This window comes from Aotus nancymaae, unplaced genomic scaffold, assembly GCF_030222135.1.
Source record: "Aotus nancymaae isolate 86718 unplaced genomic scaffold, 86718_ANA_hifiasm-v0.15.2.pri h1tg000040l, whole genome shotgun sequence".
Taxonomy (NCBI): Eukaryota; Metazoa; Chordata; class Mammalia; order Primates; family Aotidae; genus Aotus; species Aotus nancymaae.
Window position 1 is genome coordinate 111,177,761 of NW_026988454.1, and position 19,524 is coordinate 111,197,284.

Sequence of the window (19,524 nt, forward strand, 5' to 3'; positions counted from 1 at the left end):
TGGTCCCCCACCAGGCACCTGGCCCGGCCTGGTGCACTGCCATTTATCTTGACTTTGCCTCCAGTTTCTTGGCACAAGTTCTTAATTACTTAAAAGGTAACGTGGTTTCTGATAGCAGTTGTCAGCATCTTTAAAGTTAAATATATTTCTAAATACTTCCATTATCTTTTCTTGGTGGCTAAAACCTTAGTGGTGGTTTAACAGCTCAAACTATGGAATATTATCATCCAATACTCCAAGCATCAAGTGGTCTATAAGGTGACTGTGACACTCAAAATACTGTACTCTTTTAAAACTTAAATCAGAGGTGACTAAACTGTTAAAGCATCTGCTTGGTTCTCTGGATACTACACAAAGTGACTTTGTGGCTCTTAGTATTCCCTAGTCCTGTCTCTTTCCTTCTACCATGTTGTCAAACATCAGCTGCAAACCTTCTCTACTCATCTTTCCCCAGAGCATCCTTCAGATACATGTAAAGCAGGTAAACCACAGCTACCCAGTATTCTGTGGAAGTGCCCAGGAGGGCACCTGATGGAATAAATCAAGGCATTCTTTGCAAGGAGCCTCTCCATACCACCATAACCTTGCATGCAAACTTACCAGATTTTCCTTGTTGCTTTTGAAAACTGGTTTCCCAAACCCAGCTTTAGAGAATCAGGTTATTCTAAGATAACAATTATTTCAATGTAATTCTGAAGATCTTTGAATATGTGAGCCTTGAGATAACGGCCCACAGATACATTTCCTACAAAATGAAATTATGCCCATGTCAATCTTTACCTGTTTTTCTAGATTTCAGATTAAATAATTTATTCAACAGATATTAATTACATGCCTACTATGGCTCCAACACTACTCTGTGTATTGAACATGGAGTGCTGAACAAGAGAAAAACTACCTGTTTCCATGGAGTCTAAAATCCTACTGGGATGAGATAAACTAAGAAATGAGGAAATACTGGTATATTGACAGGAGGTTGTGAGCACATTAAGAAAACTAAAGCAGTGCAAGTAATGGTAAGTGATGGTGTAAGGAAATAAAGTGGCTGTTTTAAGGAGGATGATGAGGGAGGATCTCCCTGAGGCCTAGTATTTAACAGGGATCTGAAAGAAAAGAGGAAGCCAGTGGAGTGAAGATTTAGGTGCAGTGCATTCTAGGGGGAGAATTTCAGAGGCTTGAGATGACAATGAAGCCAGCACAGCCAAGTAACAGCAAGGTCAGAGTGACTGGTGCAGAGCAAGAGAAAAACAGGGGCGAACAGACAGACTGAGCCAGATCACGTGGACCCTTCTGGGAAGAACTGTGTAGGTACCTATTAGTTTCCTATGGCTCTTGTAACAAATTATCACAAGCCAGTGGCTTAAAACCACAGAAATATATTCCCTCAGAGTTCTGGAGGCCAGAAATCTGAAATGAAGGTGTTAGCAGGGTTGGTTTCCTCCGCAGGCTATGAGGGCAAATCTGTTCCATGCTTCTCTCTAAGCCTCTGGGGGCTGCTGGTGATCCTTGGTATTCCTTGGCATATCTGCCTCAGAGGGGTGTGAGAGAGTCTCTGGGGAAAGGCGAGTAGAGAAGGTTTGCAGTTGGTGTTTGACAATGTCATGCAAGGAAGGAAATGAGGCTAGGGATACTATGAGCCAAAAAGCCACTTTCTATAATGTTCAGAGAACCCAGCAGATGCATTCCATCACTCTGATCTCTGCCTTTGTCTTTACATCACCTTCTTCTCTGCATCTTCCAAATCTTCCTTTGCTTTTCTAAGAACATCTGTCATTAGATTCAGAATTCACTGTAAATCCAGAGTGATCTCGTCATGAAGTCCTTAATTACCTCCATGAAGATCTGTTTTCCAAATGAGGTCACAGTCACATGTTCCAGGCATCAGTATATGGACATATTTTTGGAGGGACCACTACAGGGGGGCAGTGGAGGATCTGAACAGAGCTTCGACATAATCCGATATGTTTTAAAGAATCATTCTGTCTACTGTATAGTCTGGAGGCAATGAGGTGAAAGCCTGGAGACCTAACAAAAGGCAGATGACACACGCTTTCCCACGGATTACACTGCTTTTCATTTGCCCTTTGCTTTGCGGATAGCAAGGCTTTGGGACAGCCTATTTGCAGAACTGGAGTAAGAAATAGAGAACAACAGATTTCTTTTTCATGCACTGAAGGGTAATTACTAATGTTTTAATAGGACAGGTAATATTGTATATTCACCAAAGTTTCAGTTAGAAAAGCTCAAGGTTGACCACCTACATAGCAAAATGTTCATCCAATCATGTTGTAGACTACTATGCTTATAATTATCAATAATAACCACTATTTATGAAGTACTTTCTAAGTGCCAGACACGGATCTAATTGCTTCACCCACATTCTTTAGCACTGAAGTTTCGCAATATTCATGTCTTGGTCCATGCAGACTTCTATAACAGAATAGCTTAGATGGGGTGGCTCATAAACAACAGACATTTCTTTCTGACAGTCCGGAGGTGAAGAAGAAGATTTGGTATCTGATGAAGGCTTGCTTTCTGGCTCATAGATGCTATCTTCTTGTTGTGTCTTCCCATGGTGGAAGGTATGAAGGGTCTCTCCTGAGCCTCTTTTATAGGGACACTATCCCATTCATGAGGGCTCTACTATCATGGCCTAATCACTGTCCAAAGGTCTCTCCTCTTAATATTATCAATTTGGTGGTTAGAATTTTAACATGCATTTTCTGAGGACACATACATTCAGGTCATAACTTTCAGAGAGGCAGATATCATCAGTTCTATTTAGTTTGTAAGGTCTTACAGTTGGGATATTCAAATCTGGAGCTATTATGAGCTACAGTTTGGGCTCTAACCACTAACCTACATCATTATCAATAATTCTTTTTGAAAGTTGTAATTTAGCATCATTGAACTGCATTATTCTAAATACTGGATTTCACTGGAGTCTGGATTCAGTTGACAATTAAATCTGCTCACCTAAACAATAACCACGTAGATGTGGCTGTTTCCCCTTGTCCACTAAGAGAACTTGAGTAAGAGTATTGACCACTCTGCTTCCAAATGGTCTATCATATTTCAGAGGTGAGTGGTCCTTTCCAATATGGGAGGGTGCCAGGTGTACTATACATACCTCTTACAGTAAAACAAATACTTCTAAGATGTTAGATTCTAGACAGTCCTTAGAGAAGAAACTTATCGTTTTACAGATGAGAGGAACAAAGCCCAGACTGACCCTAAACTAGTTTCTCCTGAATCCCCCACAGTTTGGATCTCTTTTTGCACTATCATTCTTTTAGTGGAAATAGGCTAATGGAGATTCACTGCCATATTTCTATTTTTAATATATTTTAAAAATCAAACTTGGTAAAACTTAGTGAATTGATGATCATTGGTGGCTATTTTGATCCCACAAAAATAGACTAGATATCTCCTGATGGAATACACCCAGGAAGTTGTGTTGTTCCTCCTGCCCTCCAAACAATCAAATCTAAAATGATCAAGCTTCTTGATCTAAAATCTAAAATAATCAAGCTTCTAGATCTAACCATTGATTTACAGGAAATACAAGGTATATTCAATAATACTGTGAGCATGCAATCAGAAAACTCTAAACTCTCAAAACAATTTATTAAATTTATTGAAAAATACAAAAAAGAAGGAACTTTTAAAAAAGAGTGAAGAGATATACCAACCAGCCATAACATATGGCAAGCAAACAGACTGTTAATGAGTCATATTATATAATTACAAATTTACAGGAACTACAAGGGACAGAGAATTTATTCAATACCACCATGACTAAATATTGTTGAAAAGAAGAAATTATTTATTGTCAATTATTTTATGTGTGAAAATAAAATTATGGTCATATTTTTCTCCTTACCTCTTAGAAATATACATATGGGAACATTTACAAATGAAGCAATAGTGTATCTTGGTTTTGCTTCAAAATAATCTGAGGAGTAGGGGTGGTCCTGAAACAAGCCCAAACGTGAATTCTAACTGTTGAAGTGGGTAATTGGCACATCAGGATCATGATACTGTTCTATTTTGATTCATATTAAAAATTTCCAACCTTAAAGTTAAGAAATCACCTTAAGAATTCCAAAAGATTATGTAAGAGATAAAACAAAAGCTATACTCATTGAAGAAATTTGTAAAGCACAGAAAACTAAAAAATAATTTTTCCAAAACTACTCCTATTTAGGGTTCCCTGTTAGATCAGGGACCAAGTGCTTTGGAGGCTGGCTGTCTGCTTTTAGGGACTATATTCTTATATTAGTGGCAGAAATTTCTCACCAAATAGAATTAAGAGCTTCTGTGAAGTCTGAAGAAGTTGGTCTTTTAAAATATTTCTAATTATTTGATTAAATATTATTTTAAAATATTTCTCATTATTTAAGTCTCTGCAAGTTCCCATATCTCCAGGTCGAAACAGAAGCACTACCCAAGAAATAAACTCTCCTTCAGTGAATAGCTTCAGAGGACCGAATCCGGGTCCAGGTTTGCAAACCAAATGTTTTAGTGCAGCATGAGCTCCCACGTAACCACTTTGTGGACCTACCATCACTTAAGTGGGATCTTGTTCCTTTTTTCCTCTTATCTTTCCTTCTACCAGATACAATAATACCATAGTCAAGGTGATCTGCCTGCAACTTAGAATTTACTCTCTTTCAGAAAATAGGCCAAACAAGAACAAATTGAGAGGAGTTACACTGAACCTTACCATCATCACTGTCATTTAAGACTGTTATCCCAAATGGACTGGGAAAGTCAGCTGCAGTGATGGACAAGCTCTGCCTGCTTCTCCATTGAACATGCTGGATCTTTTCGCAGTTAAATCCTGTCATAATGAGCACACTAATGCAGCCTGCTATCCTTCCTGTGGCCAGCATCTTTCTGGCTGCTGCCTCTGTGTCAAACAGCTGTGGCATTTGTCGCTGAGACTGTTAAGACAATTTCCCCATTCTAACAAGATTTTACTCTTGAGTAAAATAATTTTTCTCAGTATGGCTTCAGATTTTTTCTACATCAGTGATCAGTTTTCACTGAAGGGTGGATTTTTCCTCATATTCAGAAGTGATTTATATTAGGAATTTAAAGGCAAACATAGACATTTTTATTATTTAAAAAAAAAATTTAAGCAAGCAAGCAAGAGAAATCCACAATAACTTGAGTAGATTTACAGTTAGTTCTTCCACCCTTTCTCTTGCCCTGAAGCCTGATGGGACTTGAGTGTCCTTGGAGGAATGGCAGAGGGAAATGCTAGGGGCCAATTGCTGATTTTATCATTCAAACACAAAATTTGTTACACCACTTTATCGGTCACAGGGAAAGCAATTATATTGTGGTTCAATTTTCCACTCAATGGCTGTACTGGGGATCAAAGTCAGTTTTTATGATGGGAAAAAATGTTTTGCTATTTTATTTGTTACTTAAAATAAAGAAATATCTTTAGTATAATGCTTTCAGAGATTTTTCCTCTCCCCACCCCCACTCCTTTGTGAGATACAGTAGATTATTTTGGTTTTTCCCCTTCCTTTGATTAAATAATCAGCTTTCTTTCTGTCCTCTAAAGTGTATTTCACCGTAGAAATGAAATTGGCACACTTTAAGGCAACATAGCATTAGGACTCTAATCACAGCCACAAAGGGCAAAACCTACTCTACTCTATTTACTCTTTTCCTGACTAGTCTTTTTCAAAAGAAGCCAGCGTTATAATGGTTTCTCTGTGTGTGTGTTGTTATGTGTCGTGTCTACCTGTGTACTCTCACCCATCTTCCATGTGAGATAATTAGAGCCCACTTTTCAGTTGTATTTATAACTTTCTTTTTACTATAGAAAAAAATAGGTAAATGGGATTGGGTGCAGAAGATTCATATGGAATTGTAAGTAAAAATAACATATTTTAATTTAGAAAATAAAATAGACTATTTTCTCTTCGATTATAATTCTTCTCTTATTGTCTACTTCATTTCATTGAGAAAAATGAAGTAAAATTTAAGAGATTAAAACCAAGAAAAGATATTTTTACACAAAATCTAACTTCAGAACTGTCAATTACTAGCCCTTTTTATTAAAAATTTATTTTTATATTCAGAAATTCAGTGATAAGTTGTTATTTTTTAAATAGTGCAATGGGGCTATAGTCTGTAATAGAATTGAATGGCGAAGATAAAAACCCATAGTTTTTATTGAACACTTATTCATAATTGTTGAGAAAAAGGAGACAAGTGGTAGATATTTCTCTTTCAAAAATATCATGTTCCACCTCACATTTCTAGCTGGTTTCAGCTTTTACAATTTGATTGCCATCATCCTCATTTTTTCTGGTCTCCTGCTAATTGCCTCCAGGCTCAAAGAGTCTTACAACATATCCCCTGAATCCAGGAGCAGAGAGTTCTGGAATCTGCTGTAGGTGACTAATTATGGCAGCAGCTGAGTGATGGTCCAGCTACTACGGGACACTTTTGTCCTCACAGCAGAGCTTCCAGCGATGGCAGGGGGGAAGGGTATGAGGCGCCATAAAGATTTCTGTTAGAGTCAGGCAAGTGCACCCAGGTGGGGAGAAGCACCACAAGCCTCGTGGTATCTGCATCCTTGACTCCATTTTCTGCCCATTCTTACCACTTGTATCTGGGTTTTCTAGATGGATGGGGGTGACTGTAAATGCTGACAGGAGGAGAGTCCCCCTCTCAGCAGTTTTCCTATAGGTTTTTCCCTCCCTTATGAATTTACAGTAATTTTTATATAGCATTGAGTTTTATGACATAGAGCAGAAACTGGGCTACAGAAAAAAGCAAACAATTGTACCTGAGAAAAATATTTCTGTTCATTATAGCTACTGCTTATTGAGAGCTTATTACATGCTAGCACCCACATGCACATTAAACATTAAATCCTTGGACCAATCCTGCAAGTATGAAACTGTTATCCTCATTATTTAAGATGAGAAACTTAGACACTAAAACCTATTTAAATTGTTTTTTATTCTTCAAACTGACCTTAGAACACTTTCTTATTATATTCCAATGAATCAGTCCAAGGATAGCAATAGCCTAACCTTAAATATCATCTTCCAAAGCTTTAAATTTATTTTTAACTTTATATGCTTCAAATGCTTTTAATCACAAAGACCTTTAATTAAATAATTTGATTGGAAATGTCCCTTATTTTTGGCAAAACAGATTAAAGTAAATCTAACTTTTTCCCTGGATGTCTTAGTGCTTAAATAGTGCTCTGAGCCTGTGAAAATATTACCTGTAAAAACATCTTGAAAGCTGATATTTAGTTTTCTATTATTTTGGACTGAACTGGGCTGGAATTACGATTCTATTATATCTATTGAAATGTAATTTTCTTTTCAGTTTGATGAACAGCATAGTGACTAAGTACTGTTCATTAAAATATTATTTTGATTTAGATGCATAGATGTCAAAGTAAGTGACCAACTGTTTTTTCTTCCTATTATTTTTAATGAACTTAATACTGAATCCTTGTGATAATCCACTCAATCAATTAATAATTTACCTACAATGGTCAGCTCAAGCCAGAGGCAAAGCAAATGGATTTTGGTCAGGACACTGAAAAAAGTAATTGGAGTAGGCATAGGTGTCTTAAATATCTAGCCTTTAAACACAGGATTATCTGAATGGAGTATGGTAAACATAATCCTAAATATTGCTCACATTTTCAGTGGATTATTTCTATATATAGATTGCTTGGTTGTCATAACACCAAACTCAGTTTAATGAAACATGAGATTGTAAATGAGACCAGTTCTCTGTACTGTAATATATTTTAAATAACATTTAAAACTTCCTTTGAATTGTGAACCAAATTTTAAGTGTTCTATTTAAGATATTCCTTCCCATTTTATAGAATTTTACATTGACTTTAAGGTATAAAAGTTCTAGTTCTAATAACAGCACAAACTACAACTGAATGCCTCCAAACAAATTAATTACCACCCCCATTTAGAAAATCTAACCTATAACTATCCAAAATTTAGAAGTAGATGAGTGGGACTGATAGTCATTTTATTTCCTTGAAATTTTTTATTTTACCTATAAGATAATGAGATTTTTATGCAATAAATAATCAGTTATTTTAGAACTTACTATATTTGCATCCTTATTATCTGGTTACCTGTTTTTATTTCCTATGTAATGTCCTTTTGAATGTCAGGGTCCTGGACTTTTATATATCTTTTTTACTTCAGTGCTTAACACATACAAATCACTCAAATTTTATTGTAACAGTCATGTAAGTAATTAAATTTGATATGAAATTTAATTTTACAGAAATATAGTTACACACACACACACATATACAGCTATTTCTTCTATTTTCTTAATTCTTAACACCTTTCAGATACACTAAGATTTTTTATGAATTACTTCTAATATTCTCTGAAGAGTATTTTTAGTTATTATTAAAAATACACATAGAATAGTATTTCATAAAGAAATATTACAGAGCTAGATTCTTCTCCTATGATAAAATTTCCATAGAATTGCAGAAAGAATGAACTAAGCCAAATACTTTCTTCTTCAGTTTTCAGAGCAAATACTTTTGCTATCCTTTCTTTCCTTTGGCAGAGCAAATAAGTAAATGAAAATAAATAAATAAAAGCTTTCTTTCCCCAGTGCTTTAGCAGCCTTACCATCACCAACTTCTATTTACAAACACTGGATTTCAAATAGCATCATCTGTAAATAAGGCTGCCATTTCAAGCTTAAAAGCATAGCTGATGAGAGACATGATGATTGCTTAAAATATCCTAAGGGCATGAAAACTAAAGTGGAGAAAGAATTATTTAGGCATAACTAAAGCATAACTAAAGGGGGATATAACTGGATGGAGAAATACTGTTAAGTTAAAAAAAAAAAAAGAAGAAGAAGAAGAATTTCAGGGAAAGAAACTATACATAAAAAACCCTCAAACTTTCTTAGCAGTCTATTGGGCTGTGGAATTGGCTCTAATGGAACGTGGTAGGAAAAAGCCACGGGTGCTTCAAACTAGACCAAAAACTACCAAGGACAAAACAGAGATGAGGACAACCTCAGACAGGCGAAAGGTGTGTGAAAGTGATGAAATAAAGTCTTGTTTATGTTTAAGAGCCCGAATTTCAAAAAAATGAAAACTTATTGCTTCCCCTAATTTGATTTTACAAGAAAATATGCTAAGCAGGGAACCTATGAATAATTTCTAGCAGCCCTTTACATAAAATTCTACTTTTCATTCACAGAGTGAATGATTGTTACACATATACACCCTGTCTAATGTTGAGATTATATTTTAATCTCAAGGCATCTGTACTCTGTTCTGAATAAATACAATTTGTGCACTTTGGATTTTTTCCGTCAAATCTGTTTTCATCCATATATAAGCCTACTTAGAGTAGCAGAAAAATAAAGATCCATTGCTTTTCCTCCCCAGCTATAAAAACAAACAAGATTCTTTAGCCTGACAATTTTAAATGAGTTGAAGGCATCTCCCACATGAGGATCTACAGCACTGGCTCATGGTCAGAGATAAATTTTTCAGTAAATGTGCACCTAGAGAGAGGAGGGGAAACCTCCCTGACTTATTCCCTCCCGTTATCTCTTTCTTCAGCTACAGATTGGATAAGCAATAATTCTTTTTCTATTTTTCTGAATTTTTAAAAGACAAGTACTTCAGTAACAAGCAAGGAGATTCTGTATGTTCCAGAAATGTCTGAATATAAGCAAATGATTGTTAGTCTGTCCTATGCCAGCTGGGTGGGCTCTCCGATTTTAATGACATCCGTTTGTGACTGAAGGGCCTAGTGCAGGTGGTCTACGGAGTTTTGAGGTTAATACTGGGTCCACCTTCCTCCATTCCTTTCTTTGGTTTGAAGGGTAACATTGGCCAAAGCTATAATTGTCTGTATCACTCCTTTGCCACTCTCTGTTCCTCTGCTATTCAGGCTTTTATTGCCCTTAAAATTCTTCTTAGTCCCTTTACACACTTATCCTTGCACCATTTCTTGATGAACAATAATGGGTTCCAAATGCAGTAAATAATTTAAAAATAAATATTGCAGTTATGTAACTGTAACATGTACTGGGGTAAAAAAAACTTATTTGTTTAGACTGGTCTAAAAAATCCAGGAATTTAGTGAGAGAATAGGACTAAATCAATTAGTATTCAGCTGGACTAAAGTTAAGGAATTTAAGATTTCATAATTGCTATTTGTCATAATTAAGTGCATTGTCATATCTGTGATTGATCTCCAGAACTATGAGTTTAGTGTCTTTCTTAAAATTCATCAGCAGTTTACTGAGCACCTACAGTATAACAAGCTCTGCTCTGGAATTTGCACAAATGGTGTCTTATTTAATTCTCAAAACTCTGTGAGTCAACTATCATTGTTATTATTTGCCTTTGGTGTATATGTGGCCTACTGGAAAGGCAGTAGAATACAGTAGGGAATGCAGAGACTCTGGGGCCCAATCACCAGCATTCACATCTCAGCTCTGCTGCTCACTGGTTATGTGACCATTGGCAAGGCATTTAATTTCTCTGTGCTTTAATTATCCATAAAACTCGGCATAATCATAGCCAGTAAATAATAACAAGGGGTTGTTACAGGGATAAAATAAACCAAAATGTGCAAAGTAGTAAGAAAAGCACCAAGCATATAGCAATCACTATTTAACTATTTACTATTATTTTTCTACTCTCAACCCTAATAATATTCTTGATTATAGTGTTAAAGCTAGCATTTCATGTATTCACAGATAGTCTAGTATCCACAAACCAATCAAAAGGTGTTACTATTAAGGGTACAGTGAGATCAGAGTCATCATGGGCTCAAACACTCTGATCCAACCTTTTTTATTCCCAAACTGCAGACTGTATTTCTTGCTCTGGCAAATCCATTCAAAAATGCCTACCATTGATATAAAGGGAGACCAGGTAACAAAAGCTGAATTTATTTCAAGAATATTTTGGGGTATCAATTTTATGTGTCAGGAACAGTGCTAGACTTTAAGGATAAAGAAAAAAAATAAGTCCCAAAAAGAAACATATTAAGAAATACATGCTATAAAATACTATAAGTGAATTCAAATTCTGATTAGGGCAGAATGGAAGCATAGAGGTTGAATAATCTATTCTACTTGAATAGGGGAGTAGCAGAAAAGGTTTCTAAGAAGAGGCACCAGCTGAGTATTTTTTTTTTTTGAGATGGAGTCTCCCTCTGTTGCCATGCTGGAGTGCAGTGGTGCAATCTCGGCTCACTGCAACCTCTGAATCCCTGGTTCAAACGATTCTCCTGCCTCAGCTTCCTGAGTAGCTTTGACTTCCTCTTTTGCTAATTGAATACCCTATATTTCTTTTTCTTCCCTGATTGCTCTGGCTAGAACTTCCAATACTATGTTGAATAGGAATGGTGAGAGAGTGCACCATTGTCTAGTGCCAGTTTTCAGAGGAAATGCATTCAGTTTTTATTGCCTATTCAATATGATATTGGCTGTGGGTTTGTTGTAAATAGCTTTTATTATTTAGAGATATGTTCCATTGATACCTAGTTTATTGAGAGATTTTACCATAAGGGGCTGTTGAATTTTGTCAAAGGCTTTCTCTGCATCTATTGAAATAATCATGTGGTTTCTGTCTTTGGTTCTGTTTATGTGGTGAATTACATTTATAGACTTGCATATGTTGAACCAGCCTTGCATCCCTGGGATGAAGCCTACTTGATCGTGATGGATAAGCTTTTTGATGTGCTGTTGTATTCGGTTTGCTAGTATTTTATTGAAGATTTTCGTATCAATGTTCATCATGGATATTGGCCTGAAGTTTTCTTTTTTTGTTGAGTCTCTGCCAGGTTTTGGTATCAGGATGATGTTGGTCTCATAAAAAGATATGGGGAGGATTCCCGCTTTTTGTACTGTTTGGAATAGTTTCAGAAGAAATGGTACCAGCTTCTCTTTGTACATCTGGTAGAATTCAGCTGTGAACCTGTCTGGTCCTAGATTTTTTTGGTTGGTAGGCTATTAATTGCTGCCTCAACTTCAGACCTTGTTATTGGTCTATTCAGGGTTTCGACTTCTTCCTGGTTTAGGCTTGGGAGGGTGCAAGTGTCCAGGAATTTATCCATTTCTTGCAGGTTTACTGGTTTATGTGCATAGAGTTGTCTGTAGTAATCTCTGATGGTAGTTCGTACTTGTGTGGAAATGGTTGATATCCCCTTTATCGTTTTTTACTGCATCTATTTGATTCTTCTCCCTTTTCTTTTTTATTAATCTAGCTAGCAGTCTGTCTATTTTGTTGATTTTTTTCAAAAAACCAGCTCCTGGATTTATTAATTTTTTTAAGGTTTTTTTTTTTTGTGTCTCTATCTCCTTCAGTTCTGCTCTGATCTTAGTTATTTCTTGTCTTCTGCCAGCTTTTGAGTTTTGTTATCTTGCTCCTCTAGCTCTTTCAATTTTGATGATAGGGTGTCGATTTTGATCTTTTCTTGCTTCTCATGTGGGCATTTATTGCTATAAATTTTCCTCTAGACACTGCTTTAAATGTGTCCCAGAGATTCTGGTACGTTGTGTCTTCATTCTCGTTGGTTTAGAAAAACATCTTTATTTCTACCTTCATTTCATTGTTTATCCAGTCCACATTCAAGAGCCAGTTGTTCAGTTTCCATGAAGTTGTGCAGTTCTGAGTTAGTTTCTTAATCCTGAGTTCTAATTTGATTGCACTGTGGTCTAAGAGACTGTTTGTTATGATTTCTGTTCTTTTGCATTTGTTGAGGAATGATTTACTTCCAATTATGAGGTCAATTTTAGAGCAGGTGTGATGTGTTCTCAGAAGAATGTATATTCTGTGGATTTGGGGTGGAGAGTTCTGTAGATGTCTATTAGGTTTCCTTGGTCCAAATCTGAGTTCAAGTCCTGGATATCCTTGTTAATTTTCTGTCTCGTTGATCTAATATTGGCAGTGGAGTGTTAAAGTCTCCCACTATTATTTGTGGGAGTCTAAATCTCTTTGTAGGTTGTTCAGAACTTGCTTTATGTATCTGGGTTCTCCTGTATTGGGTGCATTTTATCAGACTAGGATTGCAACCCTTGCTTTTATTTTTTTGCTCTCCATTTGCTTGGTAAATCTTCCTCCATCCCTTTATTTTGAGTCTATGTGTGTCTTTGCACTTGAGATGGGTCTCCTGAATACAGCACACTGATGGATCTTGACTTTTTATCCAATTTGCCAGTCTGTGTCTTTTGATTGGGTCATTTAGCCTGTTTACATTTAAGGTTAACATTGTTATGTGTGAATTTGATCCTGACATTTTGATACCAGGTGGCTGTTTTGCCCATTAGCTGATGCAGTTTCTTCATTGCGTCAATGGTGTTTACCATTTGGTTCATTTTTGCAGTGGCTGGTACTGGTTGTTCCTTTACATGTTTAGTCCTTCTTTCAGGAGCTCTTGTAGGGCAGGCCTGGTGGTGATTAAGCCTGGTGGAGAGGTCTGCCAAGATGGCTGTATGGGAAAAGCTCTGGAACACAGTTCCCAGCAAGCGTGACACAGAAGGTGAGTGATATCCGCATTTCCAACTGAGGTACCACGTTCACCTCAATGGAACTGGTTGGATAGTGGGTTTAGCCCAAGGAGGACAAACTTAGACAGGGTGGGGTGTTGCCTCACCTGGAAAATGCAATGGGCCAGAGGACCCCCCCCTCCTACCCAACAGAGGACATCGGGGACTTATCCAGCCACTCCAGCACCCCAGTTCAGATACTGCACTTCTCCCATGGTCTCTACAGCCCACACAGCAAGAGATTCCCACTGGACTGACAAGCACTGCAGGTTTCCAGCACAAACCTGGGCAGTGATTCAGCCAGCACCGTGGGTTTCCAGCACAAATCTGAGTAGCTGTTTTAGCTGGTGCCAGGAATGCCTGTGAGACAGAGCTGCCCATTTCCCTGAGAAAAAGAGGGCTGAAGGCAGGGAGCCAAGTGATCTGGCTCAGTGGATCCCACCCCCACAAACCGAAATCCACTGGCTTGAGAGGTCTGCAGCCAGCACAGCAGTTTGAGCTCAACAACCCTGGATGGTTGAGCTCAGTGTGGGGAAGGGCGTCCACCATTACCGAGGCAGTCTGCCATTACCGAGGCAGTCTGCCATTACTGAGGCAGTTCTAACCTTACCTGTGTAAACAAAATTGCAAGGAAGTTTACACAGCAGCTGGGCGGAGCCACAGCAGCTCAGCAACGTCTCTACAGGCAGATTATGACTAGACTCCCTCCTTTCTGGGCAGGGCATCTCTGAAAAAAGGCAGCAGCATGTCATGGACTTATAAATAAAGCCCCACCTTCCCAGGACAGAGCACCTGGGAAAAGGGCGATTGTTAGTTCTGCTGCAGCAGATTTAAACGTCCCTGCCTAGCAGCTTGGAAGGGAGCAACAGAGCTCCCAGCACAGCACTTCACCTCTGATAAGGGACAGACTGACTCCTCAAGTGGCTCCCTGACCCCCCATACAACCAAAGAGACACCTCATACAGGAGAGCCCTGGCTGACATCTGGCGGGTACCCTTCTGGGATGAAGCTACCATAGGAAGGAACTGGCAGCAATCCTTGCTGTTCTGCAGCCCCTGCGGGTGATTCCCAGGCAAACAGGGTCTGAAGCATACCTCCAGCAGTCCTGCAGCAGAGCCGCCTGTTAGAAGGAAAACTAAAAAGACAGAAATAAATAGCTTCAACACCAACAGAAAGGACATCCACTCATAGACCCCATCTGAAAGTCAACAACTTCAAAGACCAAAGGTAGATAAATCCACAAAGATGGGAAGAAACCAGTACAAAAAGGATGAAATCACCAAAAACCAGAATGCTTCTCCTCCTCCAAGGGATCACAACTCCACCAGCAAGGGAACAAAGCTGCATAGAGAATGAGTTTGATGAACTGACAGAAGCAGCCTTTAGAAAGTGGGTAATAACAAACTTCTCTGAGCTAAAGGAATATGTTCTAACCCAATGCAAAGAAACTAAGAACCTTGAAAATGCTAGAAGAAATGCTAACTAGAATAACCAGCTTTGAGAAGAACATAAACAATTTTATGGAGCTGAAAAACATAGCACAAGAACTTTGAGAAGCATACACAAGTTTGAGTAGCTGAATTGATCAAGCAGAAGAGAGGATATCAGAGATTGAAGATCAACTCAATGAAATAAAATGAGAAGGCAAGATTAGAGAAAAAAAGAGTGAAAAGAAATGAACAAAGCCTCCAAGAAATATGGGATTATGTGAAAAGACCTAATCTACATTTGATCAGTGTACCTGAATGTGAAGGGAAAATGAATCCAAGCTGGAAAACACTCTTCAGGTTATAGTCCAGGAGAACGTCCCCAACCTAGCAAGGCAGGACAACATTCAAATCCAGGAAATACAGTGAACACCACAAAGATATTCCTCAAGAAAAGCAACCCCAAGGCACATAATTATCAGATTCACTGGGGTTGAAATGAAGGAAAAAATGCTAAGGGCAGCCAGAGAGAAAGGTTGAGTCACCCACAATGCTTCCCATCAGACTCACAGCAGATCTCTTGGTAGAAATCCTACAAGCCAGAAGAGTGGAGGCTAATATTCAACATTCTTAAAGAAAAGAACTTTCAACCCAGAATTTCATATCCAGCCAAACTAAACTTCATAAGTAAAGGAGAAATAAAATCCTTTGCAGATAAGCAATTGCTGAGAGATTTTGTCCTTCACCTCTTTAGGATATAGCTATTTGTTTTCGGAAGTGTAAATAAAACTACCTGTCCTGACTGCCTCCAGAATGGTTGAAGCATTCTACCTAATGAGCAAATGGATTTGTGAGTACTTGATAATCTCTAAAACATGCTACAGATAAACTATTATAATACCCTGGTTCTCTGATGGATTTTCCATTCCTTTCTTTGGAGGAAGAATAAATGCCCTAGTTATGCCAAGAGACAGGTGACTTCCTCATCCATCCCCTTCCAGAGGAATGGAGCAGGACTATCTCCTGGGACCTGAGAAATGCTAGACCAAAGTGAACTGCCATGTTCAGGGATGTTTGTGCTTCCCACTGTTTCTCTGAAATTGAGAGTTGATCATGGGCCAAGGGTGAAAAGCAGTAATCTCATCATAGCTAAAAACGAGTGAATTTCTGGGTATTTAGTATCCCCAGTCCATGGAAAATGCTTGCTAACAAATATCTAAAAGTATTTACATATGTCACAGACAGAAACAATTCACCTCAAAAATGGTATATTGATCCTAATCCACTAGAAGATCAATAGTTGAAGCTTTTTATGTTAGTTATATTTTAAACACCTTCGCTTTATACACCTTTGCTTCTCTGTCTCTCTCTCTCCCCCTCTTTGTCTCTTTCTCTCATTATATGCAATATTACCTGGCAAAACATCACCATTTTAGTTAATAACTTAGGGCCTGGATTAATTTCAGAAATATAAATGAAAATAACTTACTTTGAAGAAGGTTATATGACAAAATTCTCTGGATGTTACTAATCTGGGAAAATAAAATCCTTGACAAGAGGTAAAGCAAAACTAATGTTCATATATCCATATAAAATTTGAAAATTAAGATTAACTATACCTTTATGTTCCATAAACTTTCCCTGAATCAATTGAAGGCTCCTATGAAAACTATAGTATTCTGCAAAAACATGCATTAAAAATATAGAGAGCTAATAGAAAAACATGGGATTGGCCAGATCACTTTATTGAAAGAATACTGAACTGATTCTGTTCTAATACAAAGTGAAACATTCAGTTCTACCATAAAACTTTGTAACAGAGCCCCAACAAATAATCTAAATAAAATATTAGCACAAAGATAAGCATCATATAATAATACATTTACATGCTGAAAGAGCTTTTAATGAAACTCATCTCTCATCCTTAAGAAAAAAAAACACTTAAAAATGTACCTATGTATATATCACATCTCAGTCCTAAGACCACATCTTACTTAATGGGAAAATATGAGAGGCATTTCTATCAAAATTAGGAAGAAGTTAAGGTTTCTCACCATCTTCACTAGTGTTCAACATTGTATGAGAGGCATTTGCCAATGCATTTAGACAAAAGAAATCAACTGGAGACATATGAATTAGAGATGTAGTAAAAAAAAAAGAGTATCACTTTTTTTATGGTAATAAGTGGAAAAGCCTAGTGTATCAAATAATAGAAAATTACTTATAATAGTGAAAGAATTAAGGTTAACAGGATAAAAAATAAACATATGGAAATTAACAGCCTATGTATACACAAATAATAAGCAGAGGAAATAGTAGGGAAGAAAAACACATTTTCAATAATTTAAGACATACTTAACAAGAAATATACAAAACCTATATAATAAAAACTTTAAAATACATCCTGAAGGCTATAGAAGTAGACTTAAACAATTGGAAAGACATTTCTTTATCTTGTGTGGGAAGATTCTATAGTATAAAGACATTAGTTCTCCCTAAGTTAATTTATAAATTTAACACAAAAATATTTTGTATAAAAATCTTAACAATCTTCATTTTGTAGCTAGATATGTTGATATAAATGTTTATGTGGAAAAATAAATGCACAGCTAGATAGGAAAATACTGGGAAATGAAAACTGCATGAGGATGGATTTTATCTATTATTAAATACATATTAAAGTATCTGTCATTAAAACAGCATGGCACTGGCACATGAGTAGTCTGATAAAACGGTAGAAGAGAACAGAAATTCCAGAAACAGAGAAGTACCTGTGAAAATGCGGAATATAATTCAGGTGGCACCTCAGATCACTGGGGCAAAGACAGTGCTGGAACAACAGGATAACTGTTTGGAAAGAAAAGTAAATTATGTGTATATATCACAACATATACAAGAATATATTCCAAGTGGATCAGAAATGTAAGTGTAGAATATGAAACCATATATGTACTAAGGGAAAAACAGGTGAATTTATATGGATAGATAGGTATACTTAGACATCTAAATATATATATATATATTTTTTTTAAATAAAGACATTAATTCAAAATCTGTATAAAAGAAAGGAGCCAATAAAATAGTGATTCATTTGATTAAATAAACATTAAAAAAAAGCTCTGCATGACAGAAAACACCATAAACAAATCCAGATCCAATGACAAACTAGTAGAAAATATTTGTAACATTTATCACAAAAAGCTAATATTGCATATACATATACATATTTATATATATGTGAATACATCCCATATATAGGTGTGTGTACGTGTCTATATATGTGTATCTTAAAAATTGAAGGAACAAAGACCCAAATCATGGGCAAAAGACATGAATAAATAATTTATCCCAAAAGATATAAATGAGATATTAAGCATATGAAAAAGATGTTTCATATCACTCATGATAAGAACGATGCAATATAAAGCTCTTCTGAGATACTATTTATCACCTGTAAGACTGGCAAACTTTAAAAACTTGACCACACATTCTATTAGTGAGTTAGGAAACAGACACTTTTACAAATGAGGAAATGCAAATTGATACAACTCTGTAGAGGTTGAATTGGCAATGTCTATCAAAACTAGGAAATTACACTATAGTACACCTCCCAAAATTTAAAAATGCGAAAGCAGAAGGCTCTTTCTTTCATCATTCCTTTGAATTGCATAATATCAGATACAATATAAATTCCCAAATATAGAAGAGTGGTTAAAAACAATCATGATGCATTACTCACACAATGGAGCACTATCTGTTGAAAAAAGAAAAGGAGGAGAAGGAAAATCTCTATGAATTTATATAATGTGATTTCCAAGATATATAGTTCAGTTAAAATTTTAAAAATGCAAAATACAAAGGAGTATTTACACTCTGCTATCTTTTGTTTAAGAAGTTTAACTTAGTAAAAAGGAAGTTATTCTTGAAACTTCAAAGTGAGACACTTCTTGCACTAAAGAAGGACATCTATGATGAATTTTCAAATTTTTACTCAAATAATCAGATATGGAAAATGTTTTCTCTTTATTTATGAGAGTTTGCCCCTAATTGCTACCAGCCGGTAACATTCTGAGAAAAATTATGTAAGAAACAACAAGATTTCATGAATTCGTTGACATTATTCCCTTTACCAATAGCCTTTGAACCAACCAAACAAAAACGCACTGAAGACTGTATTGCTGAATTGCCAATAATTAGCACTGTTTTGAGGAAATGGATTTCCCTAAGGCCAATAAAGTGAATTAGAAACCCACCTTTGTCACTTGCTAGTTGTGTAATCATGTGGCCATGGGCTCCTTCATTTCTTTGAGCTTCAGTTTTTTCATCTGTAAAACTAAGATATTAACAATACTTACTTCATATGGTTGCTTGAGGATGAAACAATATACTGCATGTAGATGCCTAGCCCACACTCGATTATGGTCTTCATTAGCATTGTACATTTTGTTTGGCTATACCACAACACTGAGCTCTGTGTGTATGCTACACAGACATACAAGAACACACACATGGTCATAGGCATAAATAGATATGC

General features: G+C 36.6%; 1 long non-coding RNA gene across 1 annotated transcript in view; it reads right to left on the reverse strand.

Moving 5' to 3' along the window:
* The window catches only part of LOC135268312 (uncharacterized), a 116,589-nt gene extending 97,308 nt beyond the window's left edge, over window positions 1–19,281 (reverse strand). The window contains exons 1-2 of the long non-coding RNA XR_010336568.1: window positions 19,244–19,281; window positions 17,762–17,837 (exon numbers count right to left, since the gene is read on the reverse strand). This is a non-coding gene — a long non-coding RNA (uncharacterized LOC135268312). The remainder of the gene's footprint in view (window positions 1–17,761; window positions 17,838–19,243) is intronic.
* Between the last annotated feature and the right edge of the window lie 243 nt (window positions 19,282–19,524).